The 13,652-nt window shown below is 41.4% G+C and overlaps 1 long non-coding RNA gene across 1 annotated transcript; it reads right to left on the reverse strand.

The window, feature by feature from the left end:
* Positions 1-695: 695 nt before the first annotated feature.
* On the reverse strand, positions 696-12,722 carry LOC115837085. Its single transcript, XR_004032127.1, has 3 exons — positions 12,511-12,722; positions 12,333-12,421; positions 696-1,300 (listed from the first exon to the last, which is right to left on the reverse strand). It is a non-coding gene; the product is annotated as an uncharacterized LOC115837085 (long non-coding RNA).
* Between the last annotated feature and the right edge of the window lie 930 nt (positions 12,723-13,652).

Below are 13,652 nucleotides of genomic sequence, written 5' to 3' on the forward strand. Positions count from 1 at the left end.
TGGAATTACAGGCGTGAGCCACTGTGCCTGGCTTCCCCTCCCCTTTATCCTTCATTGGTATCTTCCTCAATAAATCTCTTGCAAGTTCACTTCCACCTTGGTGTCTACTTCCCAGACCATGGTCTGCACTCTTCATCACTGTGCTATTTGTTAAGCTTAAAGCAAAGGCCTAGGTTTGAGGACTCTCCAGAGAACCAAGAAATGGCCTCATTAACAACAACAACTATTAACAAGACTGTCTTCTGCCCTGGCTGAATCATGTAATGTCATAGGAAGAGTCCTCAGATTAGTGTAAACTTAAGCAAGTCACTTATCTTCTGGAAGCCTCAATTTCCCAGCTGTGAAAGGAAGATGGAAATGGTACCTCCCTTGAGGGTTGTTACAAAGATTAAATGAGCATAGAGAAGAATTGCAATACAGAGAACAGTGCTGCCAGCAGTTGAAAGGGACGCACCTCCTACACACACACACACACACACACCACAGCCTCATACTTAGGGCTAAGCCCAGGCATTGTGGACATGATGGAAACCCCAAGAGATCAATTAGGATCATCTCTGCCTGTAAACCTCTGATAATCTGGCTTAAACAATTTATTTCACAAAATGAGTTCGGGGCAGGCAGCTCAAAGATATGCAAAGCATCAAAGAAGCTACCAGAGACATCAGTTTCTTCTAATTTCCTGCTTCATTTTCTTAGGATATGGGACTTCCTTGTGGACACAAAATAGCTGCTGCAGCTCCAGGCCACACATCCATCTTCCAGGTAGAAAGAACTCACTAGGAAAGGCAAGAAGAAAACTGTTTCTCCCTTAACAAGAAGCTCCCCAGTTTCAGCTTTCTTTGTGGGGTAGTGGAGAGGCAGCATTCAGAGAACCCAGAATCAGATTCTGCTTAGAGAAGGTTGGCTTCTGGGGACATCTTTTGATCATGTCTGCTCAATGTCACCATCTTAAGGCAGGAGGAAGCAACAGAAAACAGGGAAGCAGGTGTCCCAGGAGGAGCCCAATGCCATGGAAAGATGGGAAAAGAGGTGGTGAATGAGATCCCAGATTCTTACGAACTTTATCTACTCCACTTGCGCAGATGATGGAGGATTTGAGGAGTGTCGGTGAATGCTCTGTGTGGACTGGACTGGGACCAGACTGGGACTGGAACTCTCTAGGGAGGGCAACTTTGACCGAGACATCTTTAGGGTCTGCCACGTCCTCAGCAGATGTTTTTTGATGTGCCTTGAGATCCTCAAATGAGAAGAGCAGTGGGATTCTTCCCTCTCCAGCCAGGACCACATCTGTGCTTTTCTGTAATTGTGGGGAAAAAAAAAAAAAGGTCTTCTAAAATTTTCTGATGGAATATATGCTCATAGCCCCGAAAAAGAAAAAAATAGATGGGTGTAAGGAAGAAAAAAATTATCTGGAGTTCCACTACCCACAAATGAGCATGGTTAACATTTCTTCTAGACTTCTAATGTATTCAGACACATGCACTTTCCGCCCCCATACTGTACATATTGTCTCTTAATCTGCATCTTTTTCACTTAAAATATGTCATGCACACCTCGGCATGTCAATAAATATAGAAGAATGTCGTCCCTTTTAAAGTTTGCATAGTCCACGGTTGTGCCAGCATTTATTTACGAACCTCCTCTTACGGGGGGTTGTAGGTTGATTTAAACTTTTGTCTGATTATTAGCCATCCTCTATTGCTTGCCCTTATATCTATTTTATCTGACTAATGTTTTATACTTAATTCCTAATAGTGCACTTGGGGGGTCATGGAACTTTTTAAAAAAAGATTTCATGCATAGAACCAAACTGCCTTCCAGAAAGATGCTAATTTACACGCTCAACAGCTATATATGATATTATCCCACACACCACTAAAACTGCTCACTAGAGAGATTGGATATATTTCCAAATTGGTTTTTAGCCATTTTTATTTCTCCTCCTCATCCTAATTCTTCTTATTTTGCATTGCATGTTTCTATCTTTGCCTATGTTTTTAAAAACTGGCAATATATAGCCGTTATTTTTGCAAATATTTTTCCCGTGTTCTATTTGTCTTTGAATTATCTTGTTTATGGTGGTAAAATACACATAACATAAAATTTACCCTTTAAACCATTTTTAAGAGTCCAGTTCAGGCCGGGTGCGGTGGCTCATGCCTGTAATCCCAGCACTTTGGGAGGCTGAGGTGGGGTGGATCACTTGAGGTCAGGAGTTCGAGACCAGCCTGGCCAACATGGTGAAACCCTGTCTCTACTAAAAATACAAAAAAAAAAAAAAAAAAAAAAAAAAGCTGAGTGCGGTGGTGCATGCCTGTAATCGCAGCTACCTGGGAGGCTGAGGCACGAGAATCCCTTGAACCTGGGAGTGGAGGTTGTAGTGATCTGAGATCGTGACACTGCACTCCAGCCTGGGCGACAGAGTGAGACTCAAAAAAAAAAAAAAAAGAGTTCAGTTCAGTGGCATTAAGTACACTGACACTGTTGTGCAACCATCGCCACCATCCATCTCCAAAACTTTCATCACCCAAATTTGAAACTGCACCCATTATAACAGTAACTCCCCATTCTCCCTCCCCCAGCCCCTGGTAGCCCTTATTCTACTTTCTGTCTCTATAATTACTCCAGGAACCTCACATAAGTGAAATCATACAATATTTATCTTTTTTGTGTGTCTGGCTTATCTCACTTAGCATGATGTCTTCAAGTGTCATTCATGTTGTAGCCTATGTCAGAACTTCCTTCCTTTTTAAGGCTGAATAATATTTCATTGTGTGGATAGACTACATTTTTGCTTATCCATTCATCCATCGATGGACACTTGGATTGTTTCCATCTTTTGGCTATTGTGAATAGTGTTGCTATGAACATGGGTATACAAATATCTTTTTAAGTCCCTGCTCTCAATTCTTGTGTGTATATACCTGGAAATGGATATCTTTAACTTTTAATGTTGTCTATGACTCTTTTTGGTATGCAGAAGCTTTACATTTTAAAGTACTCATCTATCAATATTTTTCTTATTGCTTTGGCTCTGGGTTCATTTCTATACTATTTTTAGAGACCTCTAGGTAAAGGTTCTGTTTATTCATTACTGTGTAACAATGTACCCCATAACTTAGTGGCTTGAAATAAATAATAATCACTTATTTTGCTCGTGAATCAGCAATTTGGACAGGACTTAGTGGGGTCAGCTTGTGTCTGTTGCATGGGGCTTCAGCTGACACAGCTCAATGTGGGTGGGAAGATCCACTTCCAAGATAGCTCACTCACGTGGCATCTTGGTGCTAACCATTGGTTAGGAACTCAGCCAGGGCATTAGACTGAGAACTCTGGTTCCTCTCCATCTGGGTCTCTTCAAAGGCTACTTGGGCTTCCTCACAGCATGGTGGCTGGGTTTCAAGATTGAGCATCTCAATAAATCAAGGCAGAAGTATATGGTATTTTTGTGACCTAGCCTCAGAAGTCACATAGTATCACTTTTACTGTACTCCACCAGTCAAGAAAGTCAGAAATGCCAAACCAAGCTCAAGTGGGGATGGGACATAGATTCCACCTCTTTATGGAGGAGTTGCAAAGTTCTAGAAGGGCATGTGGGTTGGGAAATACTACTGCAGACATTTTCGGAAAATATAATGTGCCAAGCTCACTCTCTGGCCACAACAATTCATATCCATTTCACATGTAAAATACACTTTTCTGAGACCTCCCAGGAGTTTCATCCCATTACAGGATCAGGCTTAGTATCAAGGTGCAGGATTTTATTATCTAAATAGGTCCAGGCCCACATGATGCTCCTCAGGTATGATACTTTGGGGACAGCTCTTTGAGTACCTTTCTTTTTGACCTGAACATCTATAAAGAGCAAGTTAACTGCTTCTTACACACTCAACATGCAGTCATGGGTCAGGCACAAGATAACTATTATAGGCACTCACATTTAAAGAGGTAGAAAATGGGAGGTAAATCACTGGTCCATAGCAATTCTAAAATCCAGCCGGGCAAATGTTGCTAAATGTTGCCAATTCCTTGACTGGGATTCATGATTGTTCCCTGGATATGATTCTGAGTCACTGTTATTTTCCATAAAGTACAGCCATGTTTGCAGCTGAGGGTTTTTCTTGGCTTGCTTCTTACCTATAGAAGTTTGGAAACCCAAAGACCTCATTTTATTTTCTATTCTCTCTGTTACTTTCAGTTCAAGCAGGCACAGCTTCCACCAGAACAATTCTATTAAAAACATTGTGTGTTTCCTACAAACCTTATCAAGATTCATGCCATTAAAGAAAAGCCAAAATCACAAATCTCTTTGAGATAAGCCCTTTTCTACCGTGGGTTCCCATTGAGATCACTGTAGATCAATGCCTTTAAGATCTTAAAAAGGCTTGTCATGTAATGGAAAGTGCCTGTAAGGCATGGCCTTTAGATCCTTAGAGAAGCTTTTCTCTACTGGAAAGGTTCTATGAGGCACTGCCATAAATCTTTCTTGTGTCTTAAAGGAACTTACAATCCCACCTGAATTCGATATTTGGTCTGAGGCCCTTCCTTTTTTTTTTTTTTTTTGATGGAGTTTTTCTCTTGTCACCCAGGCTGGAGTGCAATGGCATAATCTCAGCTCACTGCAACCTCCACATCCCAGGTTCAGGAGATTCTCCTGCTTCAGCCTCCCAAGTAGCTGGGATTACAGGTGCACACCACCATGTCCAGCTAATTTCTTGTATGTTTAGTAGAAATGGGGTTTCACCATGTTGGCCAGGCTGGTCTCAAACTCCTGACCTCAGGTGATCCACTTGCCTTGGCCTCCCAAAATGCTGGGATTACAGGTGTGAGCCACTGCGCCCAGCCACGTCCTTCTTTTTCCTTGTTATGTCTCTCACCTCTCCATTTTCTAAGTCAAAGTTGCTGAAGTAAAATTTATATACAGAAGAATTTGCCCTTTTTAGGGATATAGTTCTGTAAGTTCAACAAATGCCTACAATTATGTAACTACCATTACAATCACCCAAAAAACTTCCCTTGTATACCTTTGTAGTCATTTCTATCACCCACCCAGCCCCTGGCAGTTCCTCATTTATTTTCTGTCCCTGAAGTTCTGCCCTTTTCAGAATGCCAGATACAGGGAATAATGCAGTATGTGAGTAGAATCCCATTGCGTGGATATTCCATAATTTGTTTATCCATATTGGTGGATATTTGTCTATTACAAATAAAGCTACTGTGGACATTGATGCTTACAAGTCTTTGTGTGGATATATGTTTTTGTATTTGTTTGCTATGGGTGCTATAACAAATCACCACAAACATAGAGGCTTCAAACAACACAAATTTATTATTTTATAGTTCTGGGGGTCAGAATTTTAAAATGAGTTTCACTGGGATAAGATCAAAGTGTCAGCACAGCTGCATTCCTTCTGGAGGCTCTAGGAGGAATCTGTTCCCTTGCCTTTTCCAGCTTCTAGAGGCCACCTGAATTTATGGCTTGTGGCTCCTTCCTCCATCTTCAAAGGCAGCAAAGACCAGTCAAGTCTTGTCACACGATGTCACTCTCACACTCACTCTTCTGCCTCCCTCTTTCACTTATAGGGACCCTTGTGATGACATCAGACCCACCTGGATAATCCAGAACAATCTCTCCATCTCAAGACCCTTAATCTAATCACATCTAAAAAGTCTCCTTTGTCATGCAATTTAACATGTTTACGGGTTCCAGGGATTAGGGCATGGACATCTTCAGTGGCCATTATTTTGCCCACCACAGCTTTCTTTTCTCTTGGGTAAATATCTAGGAGCAGAATGGCTGGATCCTGCAGCAGGTGTTTAACTTTTTTAAAAAATTGCCAAACTGGTTTCCAAAGAGCTTGTACTATCTTACATTCCCATCAGCAATGTACAAGAGTTCCACTTCCTCCACATTCTTCCCCAGCATTTGGAATGGTCAATATATTAGATTCCATGGGTTGCTGTAATGAATTGCCACAAACTGGGGGTCTTAAAACAAGGGAAACGTGTTTTCTCACTGCTCTGGAGGCCAGAAGTCTAAAGTCAAGAGTCAGCAGGGTTGATTCCCTCTGGAGGCTCTCAGGGAGAGAGCTTCCTTGCCTCTTCCAGCTCTGGTGGCCACAGATATTCCTGGGCTTATATATACATCACTCCAATCTCTGTCCCTGGCTTAACATGGCATTCTCTTCTCTGTGTGTCTCTGTGTCTTCATGTGGCCTTCTTAAGGACAACAGTCAGTCACTAGATTTAGGGTCTATCCTAATCCACTATTACCTTGCTTTAACTAATTATCTGAAAATATCTTATTTCCAAATAAGGTCACATTCTGAGGTTCCAGTGGACATGAATTTGGAGGGGACCCTATTCAACCCAGTATAGCCAGTCTTTTAAATTTACCATTCCAATAGGTATGTAGTGGTGTCTCACTGTGGTTTAAATTTGCATTTTTGTAATGACTAATAATGCTAAACATCTGTTCATGTCTTTATTTGCCATCTTGTTTGGTGAAATGTCTGTTCAAATCTTTTGCCCATTATAAAAGCCGGGCTGTTTATTTTATTATTGAGCCTTGAGAGTTCTTTATGTATTGTGAATACAAGTTTTTGTTTTTCTTTAATTCAGATGTGTAACTTGCAAACATTTTCTCTCAGTCCATAGTTCACATTTCCATTCTCTTAAAAGAGTTATTCAAAGAGCAGAAGGTTTTAATTTTCATGAAGATCACTTTTTCAATTTTTTTATGGCTCATGCTTTTGATAGTGTGTCTAAGAACATCCCCTTTGCCTAACCCAAGGTCACAAAAATTTTCTTTCTTCAGGAATCTTTGTAGTGTTGTATCTTTACATTTAGATCTATAAACTGTTTTGAGTTAATTTTTATATGTAAGATGTAGAATGCCTGCTCTCACCCATTCCTATTCAACACTGCAGTGGATGTTACAGCCATTTTGATAATGCAAGGCAAAGACATAAAAGGCATTAACACTGGAAAAAAGGAAGTAAAATTTGCACATGATATGATAATCTTTATATAAAATCTGATGATTTTCTAGTAATTGAGGACAGGTAATTGAGTTTAGCAAGGTTGCAGGATACAAGATCATTATACAAAAATCAATCGCACTTCTAAATACAGTCAAGAACAACTAGAAATTGGAATATTAAAACACAATACCATTTACAATAGCATCAAAAGTAAAAAGTGTCATGGGATAAATCTGACAAAAAAATGATGAAATACTTCTAGACTAAAAACTATAAAACACTGCTGAAGGAAATTTAAAAAGAGCCAAATAGGTGGAGAGATATATCCTGTTCATGAGTTGGAAGACTTGGTATTGTTGTGATGGCAATTTCTCCCCAAATTGAACTACAGATTTAATGCAATTCTGATCAAAGATCCCAGAAGGCTTTTATTTTTTGGTAGAAAGTGACAAGTTTATTCTAAAATTCATAAAGAAAGACAAAGGACTTAGAAAGCCTTTGAAAAATAATAAAGTTGGAGAACTAACACTATGTGATTTCAAGACTTATTATAAAACTACAGTATTCAAGGCAGCTTGGTATTGGTATAAAGACAGGAATATAGATCAATAGAACAGAATACAGAGTCTATAAATAGATCCATACATAATGGACAACTGATTTTTGACAAAGGTACAAAGGTAATTCAGTGGAGAACAGATAGTCTTTTGCCTACTTTAAATTGGGTTGCTTTATAATAACACTGAGTTTCCTTTCAAAATTGAGTTTTGAGAGTTTTTTTATCTTCTTATTTTGGAAACCACTCCTTTATAAGATATGTATTTTGTAAATATTTTCTCCCAGTTTCTTGTCTTTTCATTTTCTTAACCAAGGCTTTGAAAGAGCAGAAGTTCTAAATTTTGATGAAGCCCAATTTATCAGCTTTTTTCTTTTATGATTTGTGTTTTTGTGTCCAACATGAGAAATCTTTGCCAAACTTAAGTCACAAAGATTTTCTCCTATGTCATCTCCTGAAAGTTTCATAGTTTTAGGTTTTACATTTAAGTCTATGATCCATTTAAAGTTAATTTTTGTACAGGGAGCTAGGTATGGGCTGAGGGTTGTTTTATTTTGCATATAATGTCCATTTTTTCTAGCCCTCTTTATTGAAAAAGACTATCCTTTTTCTATTGAATTGGCTTTGCACCTTGGTTGAAAATCAATTGACCATATACGAGCAGGTCTATTTCTGGATTCTCTATTCTGTTCCATTGATCTATGTGACTATCCTCTCACCAATACCACACTGTCTTGATTACTGTAGACTTACTTTATAGTAAGTCTTGAAATCAGGTAATAAGCGCCTGAGGCCTTTTCTCAGTTTGAGAAGTTTTTGCCATCTAGAGAAGCTAGGAACGAAAAATAATTTTGTTTTCAAGTTCAGCAGGTCCTGGCTCCTTTATATTTAATAGCTTGTTTTAGTTCGTTTCTTTCCTTTTACATTTTATCATAGGTAGCAAGAAAAAGCCAGATAACACTTTTAATATTCTGCTCTAACAGTGAGTTCACTGGATACATGTTTTTTTTCTATGGTACCGCAGGTGACAAACTTTCCACCACCACATGGCTAAGATCCCCTTTCTTCCAGTTTCTAATAACGTTTTTCTTAATTCGGCGCTGACATCCTTCTCAGGACTCTACAAGCTTTAACATGTCCAAGGCTCTGCCGGGGTCTCTGATGCGTGGATCTGGCCCAGAGCCTCTTGCACAGTTACAGTCAGATGGAGCTGGTGCTGGGCCAGCAGGGGGCAGCTGGGTGTTCCCGGGCGTCTCTCTTCATGGAGTCTCCGGGCTCTCCGTGCAGTCACTCTGCATAGGCTAGTTCGGGCTTCCTCACAACATGGCAGTCTCAGTTTGGCCAGATTGCTTACATAGAGGCTATAGGCTTCAAGAGTGAGTTTTCTAGGTCACAAGGAGGAAGTGGCACCACCTTTTCAGACTTAGCCTTGGAAGTCACCTATGGATGGAAGCCACTTCCACCATACTCTATTGCTCCAGGCAATCCCAAACTCACCCCAATTCAAGGAGAGGGGACACCGACTCTTACCTCTTCACAGTAGAGTGGCAGAGTACTAGAAGAACATTTGAGAATAAGAGATATTTTGTGGCCACCTTTGGAAAATACAATCTACCACAATAAGGAAAACCCCTCATTTAGGAAAAATTGTTCTTAATGCATAATTTTAAAAATCTCTCATGTCCCATAATTATTTAATGCATTTCCTCTTTTGTTGTTCTTGAAGCTTCCTCTGGGGATTTAGCTATCAAAACCAGAGGTATGCTAGAGGTAGCTCACACTGGCTCATGAAAGCCAATTGTTAAACTTTTAGAAATTTGGCAAGCTGTGCAGTGAGCCGAGATCACGCCACTGCACTCCAGCCTGGGTGACAGAGCAAGACTCCGTCTCAAAAAAAAAAAAAAAAAAAAAAAAAAAAAGAAATTTGGCAAGCTAGTTGTTAAACAGCAATTATTTTAAATTAAATTATATAACAAAGAGATTAAATTAAAAACATATAATAAATGATACACTACTCATCACTTTCTGATTATTTTATAAATTTTGCTATTATCTATGCTCTTGAGATTAGGGTCTATTGTATCTATATGGTGGAAATAACGTATAATGGTGGGTCACTCACTGTGCCTCTCTTTCCAACTTCACATTCAGTGACTCTATCTTGTTAACTTGAATCTAGCCATGGTGGAAATATTTACACCATGAAAATAGACAGATGCTACCAATCAGGGCTTTGGCTGATTGTCTGGACCTCAGAAAGAAATGAAGAAAATGTTATAATACAGATTAAATTTTAAAGTGTGTTGTGTTATACCCATTACATTGTGAATAGCAATAAAAATTGGAGTAAATATTCTTCCAGTATTAAAAACTATTATCCAATTTAGCAAAGAAGTTGATGGCTGAGTGAAGTTCCAACATATGTCTTCATTGTCTCACTTTCATTTTACTCATTAATGGAAATGAAAAATCAGCCAACATTCATGTTGGAAATACACTCACAGTTGGGGTGCAACTCCATTTGTCAAATCATGGTTGGCTTGCAGCCCGGACAACACAGAGAGACCCTATCTCTAAAAAAATTTTTTTTAAAATCATTAGCCAGGCATGGTTGGTGGGTGCCTGTAGTCCCAGCTACTGAGGAGGATTGCTTGAGCCCAGGAGTTCAAGATCAGCCTGAATTATATCAAGATCCCATTTCAAACAAATGAAGGAAGGAGATCATGGTTAACTTGCAATTACAGATAGATAATGGCTACAGAGCTTGGCAAAACTAAATGAAACTTTATTATTATTTGCAAATTTTGCACCACACATCCTTTAAATCAGTAAAATTCATCACACAAAAAAGTATGTATGTACATGCATACATGTATACATTTTTTAAGAGATGGGATCTTGCTACGTTGCTCAGGCTGGTCTCAAACTCCTGGCTTCGAGTGATCCTCTCACCTTAGCCTCCCAAAGTGCTGGGGTTACAGGCATGTGTTCACTATGCCTGGCCTACAATTTTTTTAGGACAGCTGGCTGCTACTAGCCTGCCACTGATCAAAACCCACCACTGAAAGAATGACAGTTTTCATTTACTGAGAAGTTAGTGAATGTTGGAAAATAATAATAGCTAATATTCATTGTGTGCTGTTCTAAGCCCTCTACATGTCTCATCACATTTAATCCTCACAAGAGCCTGCGAGGTGGGTACTATTATTATTACCATTTTCAAGATCAAGAAACTGAGGCACAGAGGGGTAGAATAACTTGCCTAAGGTCACAGAGCTGAAAAATGACAGAGCCAGGATTTAAAGTCATGAAGACTGAATCCAGAGTCTGTGTTCTTAGCTCCTGCTCTGTGCTGTTTCTCCAAGGGTAGCATGCTATCTTGGAAAGTCATAAAATAATTGTAACGATTCTACTGACAATAAAATAGCAAATTTTTGGCTGGGCGCAGTGGTTCATGCCTGTAATTTCAGGACTTTGGGATGCTGAGCTGGGTGGGCTGCTTGAGACCAGTAGTTTGAGTCCAGCCATGGGAAACATGGTGAAACCCTGTCTCTACAAAAAAAAAAAAAAAATACAAAAATTAGACAGGTGTGATAGCACACCCCTGTAGTCCCTGCTACTCCCGAGGCTGAGGTGGGAGGATTGCTTGAGCCTGGGAGGTTGAGGCTGCAGTATTCTGTGATTGCACCACTGCACTCCAGCCTGGGTGACAAAGCAAGGCCCTGTCTCAAAAAAATAAAAAAATTAAAAAAAAAAAAAGCTATTTAAAAAAAATCAGTTACTTCCATTGTGTCAGGCTCTGTGCTAAGAGATTTGCATGTTCTGTCGTTTAACTTCCAAATATACAATTTCTGCTACTATCCCCATTTTACAGGACAGGAAAATGAGACCCACAGAAGTTCAAGTCACCAGGCCAGTTATTGTTGGGCTAGGACTTGAAGCCAGGTCTGCCTGAATTTAGGGCCTCAGCTCTTTCCCACACATTTTTAGCCCAGAACCAAGCTGTTCATAAAAGGTGTGCCTGCAAATAGGAAACCAGAGAGCACGGGCCCTCAGAGAGAGCTCTGAACCCCATCTTCGACCTTGAACCTGTCCTTGGACCAAACCTGTCTTTGGGAGGTCTGCCCATACGGATGAATCTGGAGCAGAGGCTGGGCTCAGCAGGAGAGCTTCACAAAACTGAGATTCAATGAAGCAGAGCCCCGTTTTAACGGCTGCCCAAATCCACCCGGGGCCTTCCGTGTTCTCTTTCTCTCCAACAGCCTCCCTATGAGGAGCAACTGTAGGGACCGAGAGACAATAGCAGGCTGGGCCATGGGGAGGGGAAAAAAACGGGATCTCAGTGGAGATGGGGAGGTCGACTGAGGGAAGGAAGCAGCCAGGCAGAGAGGCGCGGGGCTTTATTAATTAATTGAGGGAGAGACGTAATGGAGGGTGGAATCCACAGAGGGAAAGCGGGCTCCATCTCGAGTTTATGGGTCATTTTTCTGGTGGCAGTTCAGTTGCCCCAGAGAGGAGAGCACCTCGGTCTGTCGCCTCCTGACAAGCACTAGGGGCCCTCAAGGCAAGTGGGATGTACCCCCCTCCTGGCCTGCAATAGAAAGAACTCCCTTCCCGGATTCCAGGCGCGCTGGCTTTGGCCACGTGGAATGGTCATGGTGGGATGCACTGGGAACCACATTGCAGGTTCGAATCCCAACTGCACTGTGTTGGAGCTGCGTGACCCTGAGTGAATTGGTTGACCTTTCTGTGCCTCAATAACCTCCCCTGTGAAGTGGGAACAACAGTACCTTCCTCGTAGAGTTGGAACGAGGATTAAATGCTTGAAATGATGCCAGTACCACAGTGAAGCGTTCGGCAAAGGATGGGATTATTGGACCTGGGAAGGAGAAGACAGGTGCCTCAGTTTACCACGGATTCCACATGTGACCCAAATGCCAGCATGGGGGACAGAAGACGTCTCCTTACCCCCTTAGGCCTGGACAGTAAGTGGACTCCATCAATTCCACAGCCTGCCAATTTCTGGTGAATTCCTGTGTTCCTTTTCTCCTCCACGGCCTCCTTCATCTGCCATCTCTGCTCCTCCATAGGTACCTACGCAGACCCCAAAGATGTCCCAGGGTCCCTCGGACACTTGCAGCTTCAGTTTGCCAGCACTGATTGCACTGCTCTGGGGAACAGTGCCCGTCCCTCCCCAAGGGCCCATGGGCTTCTAGGAAGTGACATCCTCTTCCAGGGGTGGGGCCTGTGGCTGAGGTCTGAGCCAATCAGGATAATCCCCACCCCTTGGCTACAGTGATTGGCCCAAGAATGGGCATGTGACCTGAGCTTGTTCAATCAGAATAAAGATGAATGTTTTCTACAAATTGAGGGAAGAGACTCCTTTGCTTGCTGGTCTAAAAAAAGGAATGATCTTTCTCCAGGTGCTGCTGACAGCCATCGTGTGCTGCGGAGGAAAACTGCCTGAGAATGGAGCCATTAAGGAGGAAATGGGGCAGAGAAATAAAGAGAAATCAAATCCCATCTTTTCAGTCCTGCTTCCCTCTCTCCCTCATCCATTCTTCCTAGCGGACTATTCAGTTGTGCTTTTGAAGATTTATTCTGTTTTTGTTTTTCACCTAAGACGGTTTAGCTTGTTTTTTTCTTGTTTGCAACAACTGTGTTCTAGTGGTTATTACGAATTTAACAGACTTTATACAAGATTTTGTAAAGGGCAGAAAAGTCAGATTGGACAGTGACTTTCTGCTAGGACACTATCTTGCCAGTGCCCTCACCTCTGTCTCCACCCTGGATCTCCGATTTTGTCCCTGAAGCTTCAAATTCTTTTCCTTCAATTATACAATGCAGCAGCTCGCCTTTCAGTAGTGCTACTTTGTACCCCACCCTGGGGAAGAGGTAGCTCACCTTCGAACCTGAGCTCTTGGCAAAGTCTTTTTCCAGATCTAAGGCAGTTCCCTTCCTAAGGGAGAGTCAGATGCCACTGAGGAGAGAGAAAGGTAATCGGAGGGAATGTTATGGCAGACACTGTGGTTGCCCGCTAATGTAACATCCCTTCTCTTCTTCCTTGCTGTGAGGACTCTAATCTTGTTCCGGGATTTAAGGAAGGTGGG

This window comes from Nomascus leucogenys, chromosome 10 (assembly GCF_006542625.1).
Source record: "Nomascus leucogenys isolate Asia chromosome 10, Asia_NLE_v1, whole genome shotgun sequence".
In the NCBI taxonomy this organism is placed as follows: Eukaryota; Metazoa; Chordata; class Mammalia; order Primates; family Hylobatidae; genus Nomascus; species Nomascus leucogenys.